We start from the raw sequence: 14,960 nt of genomic DNA on the forward strand, positions 1-14,960 counted from the left end.
GATAGGCTGAGCCTCGGTACACTGTGCTCTCAAATGGTGAGCATGATTTAGTAATCATGCTGCTCCAACACTCATGAACTAGAAAGAAAACAAAGACACATAGTTTTTCTCAGAGATCCAAGTTCTGCCATATCCCCCTTTTCCAGCCAATAACTATTTAGACCCCAGTCCTCATTCCTATTGGTCACCTCTGTAGTAACAAGGGGGTTGACACAGTGGCATAGCAGTTAGTGTAACACTTTACATTGCCATTGACCCAGGTTTGATTCCGCCGCTGTCTATAAGCAGATTGTACATTCTCGCCAGGACTGCGTGGGTCTTCCGATTTCCTCCCATGTTCCAAAAACGCACGGGTAAATAGGTTAATTAATCACATTGGTGTAATTATGTGTCATGGACTCTTTGGGCCAGGAGGGATTGTTGTCATACTGTATGGATTAAAAAACAAAAAAAGAGATTGTAAGTCAGATTGTAGTTAAGCAAGCTGGGAGAAAATTGAAAGCTTAATACGCAGTAAGGTCTAGAAATTGTTCTAATTATGAATGACAAAGTTCCTTGAAAATAAAACCATGAAAGAAGTTATAAAACTCTCATGAGAAAGGGAGGAAGAAAGCTGAATCTTTTAGAGGGAGGCTTTCAGATTACTAATTGAATTCTCTCTAGTCTCCATGATTTCTTTCCTAAAAAAATCTACTTGTAGCTATTACTTTCTACCAACTCAGTATATAATGTTTCTTCTTTTGGTGTTCCTCAAGAATGTCTTGGTTCCAATCTGTTTATGTGGGTGCAAAGGTGGTGAAAGAGGCCAATGCTGGAGCTGTAGGCTCTATTGCTGGTGACTGACAGGTAGGCAGGAAGTCCATTATAGGGTCATGTGCTCCTTCTGCTGCTTGTACAGGGTTTCTGGATTCTCCTGATTTATAGACTTGAGGTTCTCCAAGTTCTAGAGAGTCCCAGGAGTTTGAGTACATCTTTTAAACTTTTCATCTGTCTCCCTGATAATCTCTTCCCATGACAGAGCTTAGAACAGGCCTCTTGGAAGAGTCTAATGCCCAATGAGCCTGCAAATAATCCAGGACATTTACAGCACAATCATAACACCACTCTAAATTTTCTATAATATAGCTTTCAGAGGTGGTGGACCTCAGCATTAATGTTCTCTTCAGGCAACTAAATCCATTTGCACACACATTTCCGTTATTTGATTCCATATCGTTCAGTATACAGGCAAGATATTTTGCTTTTAAGAAAGATACAGAAAGTAATGGATTAGATGATTATGCTGAATAATGGATGTGCTGTCCTACCACATCCAGTCATGGGTGCTGGTGAACCACCAAACAACCAAGGGGTGGAGGAAGTTCCATGAATAACCTTAGTTTTAGTGTCCAAAAGGCAAGGCTGAAGTGTTTGTATTCATCTTTACTTTATTTATTTAGAGGAAAGGCAGAGTTACAGGCAGTTCTGGCACACCCTGCCCAACTACACTCATGTGACCAATTAACTGCTAACCCATACTGCTTGGAATGTGGATGGAAACCGGAACACCTGGAGGAACCCTCCACTCCCCTCCCCGACCCCCATGGTCAAGGCTAGAATGTACAAACCCCTCACAGACAGCAGCGGAATGGAACCTCTGTTGGTGACCCCTGTAATGTTACCATGGCACCCCAAATCTTTCATTATTCATGCTGAGAGAATTATAGTGCTATATTGAACTAGCCTTCATCAATACAGAAGGTGGTTGATACCAGGAAATAAGTCCATAACACTGAGGAGCAGAATTAGGCCATTTGGCCCATCGAGTCTGCTCCATCATTTTAATCATGGTTGATCTATTTCCCTCTTGGCCCCTTTCTCCTGCCTTCTCGCCAAAATGCTTCACACCCTGACTAACCAAGAATCTATCAACCTCCACCTTAAACGCACCCAGTGATCTGGCCTGGTTAATTTTACTAAATGCAGCAAACCTTTTGGGTCTAGGGAATATCCCAGCCTCAACAATTTAAAGCAAAATGCAGAAACAATCCAATTTAGCTCATTGTTGTCTCAATGCCTACTTTGAAGGGTTATATTACAAGTATTATGAAATAAGCTGGCTCATTAACAATTTCTTCAACATTGCTAAGTTTGGGCTGTTCCAAGACAAATAAACTCAGGACCTCATTAAAACATTGATCCAAACATGGATAAAGGAGCTGAATACCAGAGAGAAGCCAGCACAGGTGTTTTTGGTATAAGTGCAACCTCAAAGTGAGTATAGCATCAAGGAGACCAACAAGTATTCAATGCATTGAAAAGAAACTCTCAGCTGGCTGGATATAGTATGTACCTGTTGTAAAGGAAGATAACTTTGTTTCAAATATGCCATTGAACTTTGCTCTAGGATATTTTTGCATGAATTTGAGTCAATATCCTTGACCAGGTAAGCTGCAGTTTTTAGTGACCTTCCGTCCCTCAGAAGGTTAGAAATGAGGATATTTGCTGATGACAGTGTAATATTCAGATCCATTCACAGATTCTCAGAAAATGAATCATACTCAGCCAGAATTAATCAAGGCCTGGCAACAGTCTAGCTAGGGTTGATCACACATTTCAGTCTTTGTATCCAGAATTATTTCTGTTTGCTTTCAGTCATTTTTTAATTATATTTTCACTTCATTTAATTGAAGTAACGTGCATAGATAACTTCATATTGTGTGAAGGAGATTTAGTAAAATTAAAATAAACAACCACACAGAATGTTTCACAGTTACTAAATCCTGTTACATAGGCACTGGATAAATCCTTTGTTGGATAGTGTTTATCCTCTAAAGCCAAATTATCTTAAAAGGTGAAATGCAAAGAGAAGTACATGAACAATTGAAATGTCAAAACTGCATCACTTTTCCCAAAAATTCAACTCAGAAAACGAATCTCAACTTCTTACACACTCTCTTAGTGAAAATTTTACATTTATAACATTTTGCCATTGTTTCTTTGGTCAGATGTACTCCATTAGCAACTTGTCCTTGAGCGTTTACGATAAGCACAATGTATTGTCTGCAGTGGGTCTGAAATCCATTACTATAATTTAGTTGTATTGATGAAGAGCAAGGTATGAAGTACTGATGCACAGCCAATACTATTTCATGCTCTCAGGGACGATTGACTGAGGCTGGACTTCTCACTTGTAGTTCCTTTCTATTGAACCTATACAAACTTCAATGTTTTACAATCTCTAACAAATCACTTTTCTGCCTTCCCTTTTTCAGTAGGATTGGGCCTTGATTCTATTCAGAATGAGTTCCTACATTGTGTACTTTCTGTGCCTTTAATATCTTTCATTGGGCATTTGCATCATTTTGTATGAAATTATTGTGAACTAAGATTACTAAAACTGTCATCATTTGGCTATTTAGTTCACGTTCTTCCACAGTTTCAATATGGAATAAGAAGTGTTACTTTTACATATTCAATTTTTGAAGTCAAAATTAATTTAAAGCAGTTAAAATATGAAGACACCAAATAGGCATATCGTTAAACTGTTAACACATGAGATTTCTCCTCCAAGAGGACTACATCCTTGTTGTGGTTTGGAGGTTTGTATGCCTCAATGATGCAGAGAGCTGTGTTGGCTGGAGTCAGAGCATTACGCTTTGGCTCTTTGTAGGGTCACCAATACCAAACAGGTCAAAGGGTAGAGGACAGACTAAGAGTGGTCCACCGGTCCTCCAGGTTCGAGGGTTCAGGTTAGGTCTAAGCACCCCAACTGGTAAAACAAAATTGTTACAGAAACAGCAATGAAGAATCCTTCTACATCTGAGTGTGACGGTATTCCTGAGTCTCCTCTGGGACTCACATGACGGACAGTAGTGAAAACCGAGAGGAGGTACTGAGATGATGAAGTAAAACTTGAACACAACCAGAGATGGAGGACCTTCACTGCTGCCCTAAATGTCTGCGATGTAACAGGCGGTAATAGTGATAATCATAATAACATGTGATTTCTAGTTCCTCATGGCATGTGGACAATGTGCAATACATTAGACTGTTCTGGCAGGCACTAAACAACTCTTACTCAGTATTTTATTTATGTATCCATCCTCCTGATGATACACATGGATTGATGGCAAATTGAGGCATCTTAATTAGACAGTTCGATTCTACAAAAAGTCACAGAGTCATAGAACACTAGAGCATAGAAACAGGTCTTTAGCCCATGCAGTCCATGGCAACTTGGTTTTCTGCTTCGTCCCATCTATATGTACCCAACCATCCATGTTCCTCCCAGCCGTGTACCTCTCCCAATTGCTTTTAAATGTTACAGTTGAACCCACATCTATCGCTTCCACTGGTAGACCACTCCACACTTGCACCACCCTCTGAGTGAAGAAGTCCCCCCCTCAGATTCCCCTTAAATATTTCACCTTCCACCCTAAACCTATGACCTCTAGTTCCAGTCTTACCTGACCTGGGGGAAACAGCCTGTATGCATTCGCCCTACTTAAACACCTCATAATTTTGTTTTACTGCTAAAAGATTTCCCCTCATTCTCCCATGCTTCAGGAAATGATGTTCTAACCTAATCAGCCTATCCCTGTGTTCCAAGTCCCAGCGACATCCGTGTAAATTTTCTCTGCACTCTTTCAAGGATATTGATGTCTTTCCTGCAGGTGGGTAACCAGAACTGAACAAATGCTGCATATTGACTCATACTTGAAAAAAAATAAGTTGTTAGAATTTATTTTGGCCCAATGCAGAAGGAAAATCTAACAAGGCTTCTTAGAAGTTACATTACTTAAACCATGTAAGAAGGCCAACTAATGTGGTGAATCACAGTGAGCTCATTAATTTATATTATTATAATAAGACAAAGTATAATGATTGAATGAATTGAATCTGATCAGAACTGTAACTATGTATGCCTACATAGTGTGAAATACTCCAGCCTAATGATTCATGTCTGATGTAGACTTAACAAGTGCTTCATAAGAATAAATTAGTATCATTAATTCATCAGAGTCCCCACACTGATACATTACCAATTGAGCTTCATATATTTCAGTCTGTTTCAATCAATTTTATTTATGTCATTTGAACTATAATAAAATCATAGTTCGGGAAGAGAGCAATGAAATGGTGTTCAGTCCAAGACTGGATTGGTTGTGACTTGATTGAATGATGTACTGAGTTACAAATTGGCTGATTTGCATATTCCTGCTCCTCTTTCCAATGACCTTATGCTCTCAAGTACTTACTTACTTAATGTCTGTTATTCCACTGGCATTTAGGGCAGCAATGAAGGTCCTCCATCTCTGGTCATGTTCAGGGCTTCCTTCATCGTGTCAGTGGCTTCCTCCCAGTTTCCACTGTCAGTCATTCAAGTCCCAGGTGGAGACCCAGGAATGCTGTCGCACTCAGGTGTAGAAGGATTCTTCATTGCTTTACCATAACAATTTTGTTTTACCTGTCAGGGCTGTTAGCCCTGACCAGAACTGCCGGACCTGGAGGACCTGTGGACCGCTCTTAGTCTGTCCTTGACCCCCTGACCTGTTTGGCGTGGATGACTCTACCGAGAGCTAAAGCATGAAGCCTGGCTCCAGCCAACACAGCTCTCTGGGTCATTGAGGCATACAATCCTCCAAACCATGACAAGTTTGTGCTCCTCTTGAGGTATGCTCTTAAGTCTTTATTCATAATACATTACTTCTCAAGTTGCTGACAGTGGTATGAGCCCTCTGGTCAGTACCTTCATACCAACCATCTTTGGCTGCTGCATCAATGGACTTCCACAGCAAATGAACTAGTCCGTACTTGCAGTCAGCAAGACCTTAGCAATGTAAGGCACATTTAGACAGAGAAGTACCAGAAAGATTTGTACTCCTTATGTATATGATGGATGTAAGTGATAAAGTCAATTCAATTCAATGATACATGTCAAGTAACAAGTGATCTTCAAGAGCAGGTCAGGGGCTTGGTGTCCTGCACCCAATGACTCATGGTATGGCACTTACCCCATCTACAAGGTATGAATCATGAGAGAGAAAAGCAAGGAACTTTGTCAGAGCAGGTGTGCATTTACTTACTTAGTGAGATTGGTGTATTGCCGAGGGATATCTCTGTTGTGTGACTTAATGGTCAACCTCAGTAGCTTGCTGGAGAGATGGAAAATTATCTCATTCTTGTTTCACATATGATGGACTGGGAATCCGTATACTTGCCCGTATACTAGCAACAGGTTAAGCAGAGTTTGATTAGCATTTTGTTTTGTTAGAACACCACCCTAACACAGATTTGATTCATCTCACTGGTGTTTGCGGAACCGTTGGGGTGGTTGGCAATTCAGTGAATGATGAGTTTCTGAGAGAGTCAATCAGGCATCAGATAAATTCAACACTTTTATTTACATCTAATTAGGCATCTCATTCCCAGTCTTCTCATTGACTCAATGTATGAACACTCAAATAACTGCTTAATTTAAAATTCGTAGCAACTGTCTGACCAGCTCTATTAGTTTCTGCATTAATGCAGTGTACATGAGTTCCTCTCATGGTTTGACTGACCTGATTTTATGTGGGAGGCAATTGCAAGTATATTGTGAAGAAACTTCAAAGTGAGTGGCCAGCCTGGGCTGAAAGCCGGTCTTAATAACTGGGGCTGTTTTCCAGTTAATTCCTTTGACTCCCACCCAAATATGTTCAAATCAAGTTCTTTTCAATTGTATGGGAGTGAAACTTTAATGTCTGAAACCCACAGGCAGAGACTTGCAAGATCATTAATGACAAGTGTGTGTGTGTGTGTGTGTGTGTGTGTGTGTCCGCACGCACATGTGCACATACGTGCATCTGTTGTAGCATAAGAGACTCTGTGGTTTCTTCTGAAGCCCAGATCAGAACTCTGTAAACTATAGGACTTTGACTGAAATTTTGAATTGTATCTACTGGATTAGCACTTTTAACGAAGGCCCCTATTTTTGCTCAGTGGAAATCAAGCTCATTTGTCCAAGTGAGTAGGATATGGGTGAGATGGAGTGGGACATGAGGAGTTGGCTGAAGAAAGTTAGTTGACTCCATTAAAGGCAAGATCACACTCTTTAAGATTAAAACTCTTGAGGATTACACCTGACACTCTTTACAACTAGCATTCATGAAGTAAAAGCAATTAACTTGCAAAGAACTTTTATTAACTACTCTAACTACTCTCTGTCTAATTTTCAGCGTTTAACACAAAGGTTGGCTTTTCTATTCCAACTTATGACAGGGCAAATTCAATTTATTCTTTCTCTTTCACCCATTCTAATAATCCAAATTACAGGTATCGGCTTCAAGTTTTCACTTCAAAGTTTAAAAGTAAATTTGGCATCAAAGTACATATATGTCACCATGTACAGCCCTGAGATCCATGTTCTTGCGAGCATGTTTAATAAATCTATAGAATAATAACCAAGAATGAAATCTACAAAAGACTGCCCAACTTGGCATTCAACCAGAGGCCAACAAACTGTGTAAACACGTAAAGAAAGAAACAATAATAATAATAAATAAACAATAACTATTGAAAACATGAGATGTAAAGGCCCTGAAAGTGAGTCCGTTGGTTGTGGAAACATTTCAATGATGGGGCAGTGAATTTGAATGGAGTTATCCTCTTTACTTCACTTAAAGCTAAACTCTCAAGCTTGTTCCCAGACAACCACGTTAAATTTGAGATGACAAGCACCATAATTTAAATGGTCTCATCCTTGTCTGCACAACTCTTCATTGTCTTGCCCTCTCTCATGGAAGTATGAAAGTTTAAGTGATATATGCTTGCATTGGAACTTACTGAAACACACTAGATTTTGTAGGGGTTTGAAAGAGTACATGTTGAGGAATCTATAACTAAGGGTCATTTCGGATCTCCCCGCTCCCCGTCCCACTTTCAAATCTCTTATTAGCTCTTCTTTCACTTAGTCCTGATGTGGAGTCTCGGCCCGAAACATCGACTGTACCTCTCCCTAGAGATGCTGCCTGGCCTGCTGCGTTCACCAGCAACTTTCATGTGTGTTGCTTGAAATTCCAGCATCTGCAGATTTCCTTGTGTTTGCGTTTTTAAATTCACTACTGCGAAGCCTCTTCCGGTGATGCCTACACCGAAGAAGTTTAAATCTTCTCTTCAACGGGAGTTCAGTGAAACCATCTCTCACTGCTCCCCATCTATAATTTCTTCGGCTCTTCAACTTTTCAACCACATTTTGACTCAGACTCAATCATTTCAGATCTCCCCCTCCCCCTCCCACTTTCAAATCTCTTACTAGCTCTTCTTTCAGTTAGTCCTGACGAAGGTTCTCGGCGTGAAACATCGACTGTACCTCTTCCTAGAGATGCTGCCTGGCCTGCTGCGTTCACCAGCAACTTTTGTGTGTGTTACTTGTCATGAATTTAGAATAAGGGATGACTGGTTAATGGGATGGATGGAGATAAGCGAGTTGTGAATCTTTGGCATTCTCCACCTCAAAGAGTTGTGGATTCATAATCATTGAATATGTTCAAAGTCATGATAGACTACATTTCTGGTCAAAGCAGATGGTAAACAAGAAGAAAGGCAGAAATGAGGATCTGATTTTATTGAATAACAGGACCCTAGTCAATTCCTGCTTCTATTTCTAATGTCCTTTGCCACGGTAATAGTGATTTTGTAATTTACTGAGGTTGCTGCTTGTTTTTTGCTTGTTTTTCTGCTCTCTTTTATTGCTATTTCCTCTCTTCCTTCATAATTATTCATTCCAAGGAGTTCCAGACGTGCAATCACCTGACAAACTAAACAGCATTAAATCTGCCTTGGGCAAAGGCTGTAGATTTAATGCAGATAATTTGGCTTCTCTAGAATCTGGAACAGCTCACATTCCAGGCAACACATATCATCTTGTCTGATGGCGAGCTTTCAATAATTCCACTTGATGGCACTGCTGCTTCACATGTTCATTCACTCCAAGGACACCCTCAGGGCAGGGAGCCTTTTATCTGGGCCTTACTCAACCAGAAGGATCAATTACAATGTAATTAACTTGATCCTTTTGGGTGAAAAATGGAAGGTGCCTCATTTTGTTTGCTATGCAAAACACTGAGAGGAATTTTCAAGTTGGGATCACCACTTTTCTCATTAAAGTAGAGTTGATCTCAGACAGGTGATTGGAACAGATTTAAGGGCTTGAATGTTATCTTGTTACAAAGATCACCATGTAAACCTTGGAATGCTGAATATTTAATTACTAACGAGAGAGAGAGAGAGAGAGAGAGAGAGAGAGAGAGAGAGAGAGAAAAGAAAGGAAATAATTAACAACTAAACGTTGGACAAACACAAATGCAACATTCAACCTGGATTAACTATTGTTCAGGGATTAGGATGATTTTAGTTTTTCATGTTTGTTTGCTCTGCGTTGGTTTGGATTTAGTTCTGAATTATACCAATGGGACAAATGTACTTTTTTTTGCACGTCAAGGAGTGGTCCCTACCATCAATAAAAACTTTATTATGGATGTACTGCTGCAAAGAAGACGCAGACTGCATAGCAGAATTTATTGCTAGTGATGTTATTCTTTAACATTTAAAATGCTTCCACCAAGTTCCTCTTCCGGCTATTTAAAATAAAGGATTTCAGCAATTTAGTACAAGCATATTAATAGTTATATCAAAATCGTGGAGGGAGTTCTAGGAACTGGTAAGATGTTGGTGCATTTGGATGCAACAGCCTCTCAGGGGCCAATAGAAGGTTTGTTAATCTCTTTTTTTTTAAAAAAAAACATCTTTTTCATGAGTGCAATACACTGCCAGACATTAAGAACTTCAGGTACTGCAGGTCTACCCCATCATTGAGTTGCTCGATAGAGGAAGAGCTGGAGGAGCTGGACTTGGTGTTGCTGCTTGCCACTGAGAGGCATTGGAGTCAATGCACAGCCTAACAGACAGTGATTGTTTTGGATGTTTTTCTTGTGATTGCAAGATCTTGTTGCAATCACAAAGATCACCTGTTCATTTTCCTTTTTATTGTGTGAGGGGAGGGTGTTTGGGAGTTGAGGTTCTGCTAGATTTTTTTGTGCAGGAGAGAGGGTGTATTTTGGGGGTCGATGTTCCTGTTCCGCTTTGTGTGGATGGTGGGGGGCTGGGGTTGACGTTTCCGAATGACTTTCATGTTCTTTCTTGTCTCGTGGCTATCTGGAGAAGACAAATTTCAGGGTTGTATACGGATACATGCTTTGATAAAAAATGGACCTTTGAACCTTTGTTGGATGTCAGTAATGTAAAATACAACTGATTCACTGGTTTATGGTGAGATTGACCATGGGGGAGCTACTTGGCCTCAGCTGTAGCAAGGACTAGGCCATATGGCGCTGACTTGGCTGTTGCAGAAGGCCCGGAGTGGAACCATCGAAAGTGGTCTGGTGCGGCATTCTTGCTGGGTTGGGAGCTGGCCAATCCTGTTGGAGCTGCCCTCCAGAGTTTGCTCGTTGGAAGATAAACTGGATTGTGTGTGTGCGTGCATGCATATGTTTGTCTGTGGACTGCTGAGAACTGTTTGTTCTTGCTGACGACACCCATGCACCATCAATTTACAGGACAAGTTACTCAGGGACTTGGGCTGTATATTTTTATTTTTATGTGACTATATGGTTACTGTTTCTTAATTATTGGTGCCATATGTGCCTTGTGCTGTGTATGACTGCTGGGACTGTGTTTTGTACCTTGGCCCTGGAGGAACACTGTTTCGTTTGACTATATTCATGGTTATTCATGTATGGTTCAATGATAATTAAACGAACTTGAAGCAAATAATATTTTCTACAGAAGTTCAGACGAGGAACTCAAGTTTGGATATATTTATCCTAGCAACATTCAAAATCCGTACCTCATGGAGCAAGTTAGTCTTCCAGAAACATTTAAGGAGGATATTGATAGGTATCTAATTAGTTAGGGTATCAAGGGATATGGGGAAAAGCCGGAAATTGGAACTAGATGGGAGAATAGCTTAGCTCATTGTGGAGTGGCGAAGCAGACTCGATGGGCCGAATGGCCTACTTCTGCTCCTTTGTCTTGTGATCTTGTGAATGTTTACAAATTGAATAAACAAATAGAATAAGTGAATGTCCCTTTTTAAAATCATTGTATATGCATAATATTAATTAAACAAACATAATTTTGAATTAAGATTGGCATTTGCATCCAATACATAAAAATAATATGGATCTATAATGTGGATTATTCTATGAATGGAATGCTTAATCTGAAAGAGTATGGATGATAGCAAGATGGAGGCCTGTGTAGGAGTAAAGTCTTAGATTGCTTTCAGAGTAGGTTAAAAGGTCAGTACAACATCATGGGCTGAAGGGTCTGTATTCTGCTGTATGTTCTTTGTAATATGGAATAGAGATCTTGCTCTGTAGCATTAACAGGCATTAATATCGAAAATAGTAGAAATAGATATAGTGGGCTGGATTTTCTTCTCTGTGATCTTCCCCACACATTCACCACTCAGATATCCAAGCTCCCCTTATTTAGATGTATATGGAAAGAAAATCGTGCTGGGTGAAATCTTTAATGATTCTAGACTCTTATGCAATGTAATCAAACCATCTGGGCAGGAAAAGCTCAACAATGGCCATTTCAAACATTCTTTCTCAATAAGGATCAGGTTAATGCTTTTGGAAGAGGTGTCCTTCCTCTCTCTAAAATACTGTCAATCAAGCACAACAGAACCTCCAAGTGGTGCCGCCAAACTTGGAGTATTGCATACAGTTTTTGTTACCCTGCCACAGGAAAGATACCATGAGTCTAGAAAGAGTGAAAAGAAGATATATGAGAATGTTGCCAATACTCGAGGCACTGGGTGATTGGCAGAGGCTGGGCAGGCTTGGCCATTACTCCTTAGAATATAAGACATTGATGGGTAATGTTATGGAGGTATATAAAATCATGAGAGGCATAGGTATGTGAATGCACAAAGTCCTTTCCCCAGGATTGGGGAATCAAGACCTAGAGGGCATATGTTTAATGTGTGAGGGGAGAGATTTAATACGAACCTGAGGAGGAATATTTTCATACCGAGGATGATACATACTGTATATGGAACAAGATCTAGAGAAAGTGGTGGAGGCAGGTAGAACAGCAACATTTTAAAGACATTTGGAGAGGTGCATGGATAGGAAAGATTGTGAGGGATGGGACTAGCTCAGGTGGGCATCTTGTTGGTGTGGATAAGTTGTACTGAAGGATCTGTTTCCATGCCATAATTCCATGACTCTAAAATAGACTGAATATCACCATCATTTGACTGGCTTAGACACTTCTAATGGATGTTCAGTCCTTGCCTGCTGATGTTCTCCTCAATATGGTTAATGCCAAAAATGTGCACGTTCCCTCAGTGGATGCTATTTGGTCCAGAAATGGTACTTGCAATCATAATAGATGCTATGAGTTCAATTTCACATCCTTTATTTAGATTAATACCTATGTCAAAATAGCAGGCATCAAGTAACACAGAGGTAATGTATTTTTAAATTATATCAAAAAGGATGACTTCAACCACAAAGAGCATTGTGAGAAATAATTATATTATTTTCTTTGTGTGAGCTTCTTTAATAGAACATTGATGTTGAGACTCAAATGCATTAAAACATTTTTTGTACACAGATGATGTGAATTTAGGCTCACTCACTGGAGAGACTTCAGCCTCGAAATCCTTCTGTGCTTGCAAATTTGAGATAAGGCTTCTTTTTTTAACATTGAGATAGAAGCAGCAGCCTATCCACCATCAAGGACATACTGTATATATATCAGAAGGTGCTGGAAAAGGGCCAATAACATCATGAAGGATCTCACCCTGCTTTTGGACTGTTTGTCCCACTTCCATCAGGGAGGAGGCTATGTAGCATCTACGCCAGGACCACCAGACTTAAAAACAGTTACTTCCCTAAGTTTTAAAGCTGACCAATACCTTAACCCACCCACCCACTAACTCACCCCTCCACATCCCCCATCATGTCCTGTCAGTCATCTTAAGTACACACCCCGGTGACTAGTGTCACTTTATGAACATAACGATCAAACAATATAAGCTATCTTTATGTATTTATATTTGTGTGTTTTTATTTGTTACCTACTCTGTAACTGGGTTGCCAAACCAGCAGAAATGGACCACGTGTTGGAGTCTGGTTTAAGAGAAACTAATAAAGTTTTATTAAAGAAATAAGTAACACAGTACTCTAATTGTAAGGATATAAGTGCAACAGGTTAGCAATGATAAAACACACATGTACACAGAACTAGGGTAATAGGAATCAACCAAGTTCTATCGCAGTCTAGGGGTAAAATGATCAGTCTCAAGTGACACAGAGTTCAGTTCAGCTTAGCACAGTTCGCAGTAATCGCTGTTGTGCCGTTGGAGAGAGAGAGAGGATGCAAATTTTGATTCAAACAGACTGATGTTCTTCGCAGTTAGCTTTCGGGTGAACCCTTTTATGTCTTCTGTGGTCACCGACTGTGACCCCTCCATTCCAGATACGACCGTTCTTCCGTGGTGAACACGGCACCCAGGCAAGGGCGGACACACACACCAGGTTCCCGCCGATCATCCCTTTTCACCCTGTCAGTCTATGGTCGGTTCCCTCGAACCAAACCTCCAACTGTCACCAACTTGTGGGGGCACACCGCTCTTCCAGGGTCTCATTATCTCGTGATCTCGTGGTGTGTGTCGTGCCTTAGCGAACCTGTTCTTTTTATCCTCCTGCTGGGGTATCGCCTGTCCATCAAACTTCAAACAGTTCAGGTTCAAAGCAACCGGTCTGTCAATATTCTGAAATGTGTTTCTTTCTTGTTAATCTCTCTCATTAACATTTTGAACGTTCCTCCATTGTCTTCCTTACCTCTCTCATCAACATCAATCTTCTGATAACTTGGTTTGTCGTCACATATTATTGAGTTATATTTCTTATTATAAACATGAAAAAGTTTGCAGATGCTGAAGATCCAAAGCAACTCTCAAAAAATTCTGGAGGAACTCAGCAGGACAGGCAGCATCTATGGAATAAATAAACAGTCAATGTTTCAAGCCAAGACCCTTCTTCAGGACTGAAATATAATTTTTCTTATTGTGTTTTTTTGTGCTGCGTCAGGTCTGGAGTTACAATTACTTCATTCTCCGTTACATATGTGTACCGAAAATGATATTAAACAGCCTTGAATCTTGAATCTCTGAAGGGTCTGTGACTATTATTTCTTTCACACAAGGTGCAAGATCTTGTTGGTCATGGATTGCAGATGATGAGAGAGGAGTGCATTATTACGAGTGGCTTGTGTTGTATGGAAAATTGGTTTATTAATCACTGGGAGAATGGCTGATCAGACCATGAGATTTGGACCTGAGCATTCAGAATATATGTGGTGGTGTTGCTATTGGCCGCAGCGCTAGCATCAGTGGGATCAACAGTTGATCTGCCACCTGTCTTCAGGAGAGAGAGATAAGTAAGACAATGGAACAGCATTTGGAAATGTTAATGAAGAGACGAGAGAGTTTAACGGAAGGAGACACCCAGCTTCTTTTGAACCCTGAACTGTTTGAAGTGATGGACAGGCGATACCCCAGCAGGGGGATAAAAAGGGACAGGTTCGCTAAGGCAAGGGACACACGACTCCACGAGGTAATGACACCCTGAAAGCGGTGTTCCCCCCCCCCCCCACTAGTTGGTGGGAGTTGTTGGAGGTTTGGTCGCGGGACCAGCCATAGACGCACAGGATAGAAAGGTACGGATCGGCGTGTGTGTGTCCACCCTTGCCTGGGTGCTGGATTCACCGCAGAAGAACGATTGTATCTGGAACGGAGGGGTCACAGTCGGTGACCTCAGAAGACATTACCAAGGACTCGCCTGAAAGCTAACTGTGAGGAATATCGAAGGTCTGTGTGGAATCCGTTTTGAATATTCATTCGCTTTCGCTCTCTCTCCTTT

General features: G+C 40.6%; 1 long non-coding RNA gene across 2 annotated transcripts in view; it reads left to right on the forward strand.

Annotated features, from left to right (window-relative positions):
• The first annotated feature begins 2,292 nt into the window (after positions 1-2,292).
• Positions 2,293-14,960, forward strand: part of LOC134348874 (uncharacterized) — a 135,152-nt gene continuing 122,484 nt past the window's right edge. For both annotated transcript variants that reach the window (XR_010018508.1, XR_010018507.1), the window contains exon 1: positions 2,293-2,425. This is a non-coding gene — a long non-coding RNA (uncharacterized LOC134348874). The remainder of the gene's footprint in view (positions 2,426-14,960) is intronic.

This window comes from Mobula hypostoma, chromosome 7, assembly GCF_963921235.1.
Source record: "Mobula hypostoma chromosome 7, sMobHyp1.1, whole genome shotgun sequence".
Lineage (NCBI taxonomy): Eukaryota > Metazoa > Chordata > Chondrichthyes > Myliobatiformes > Myliobatidae > Mobula > Mobula hypostoma.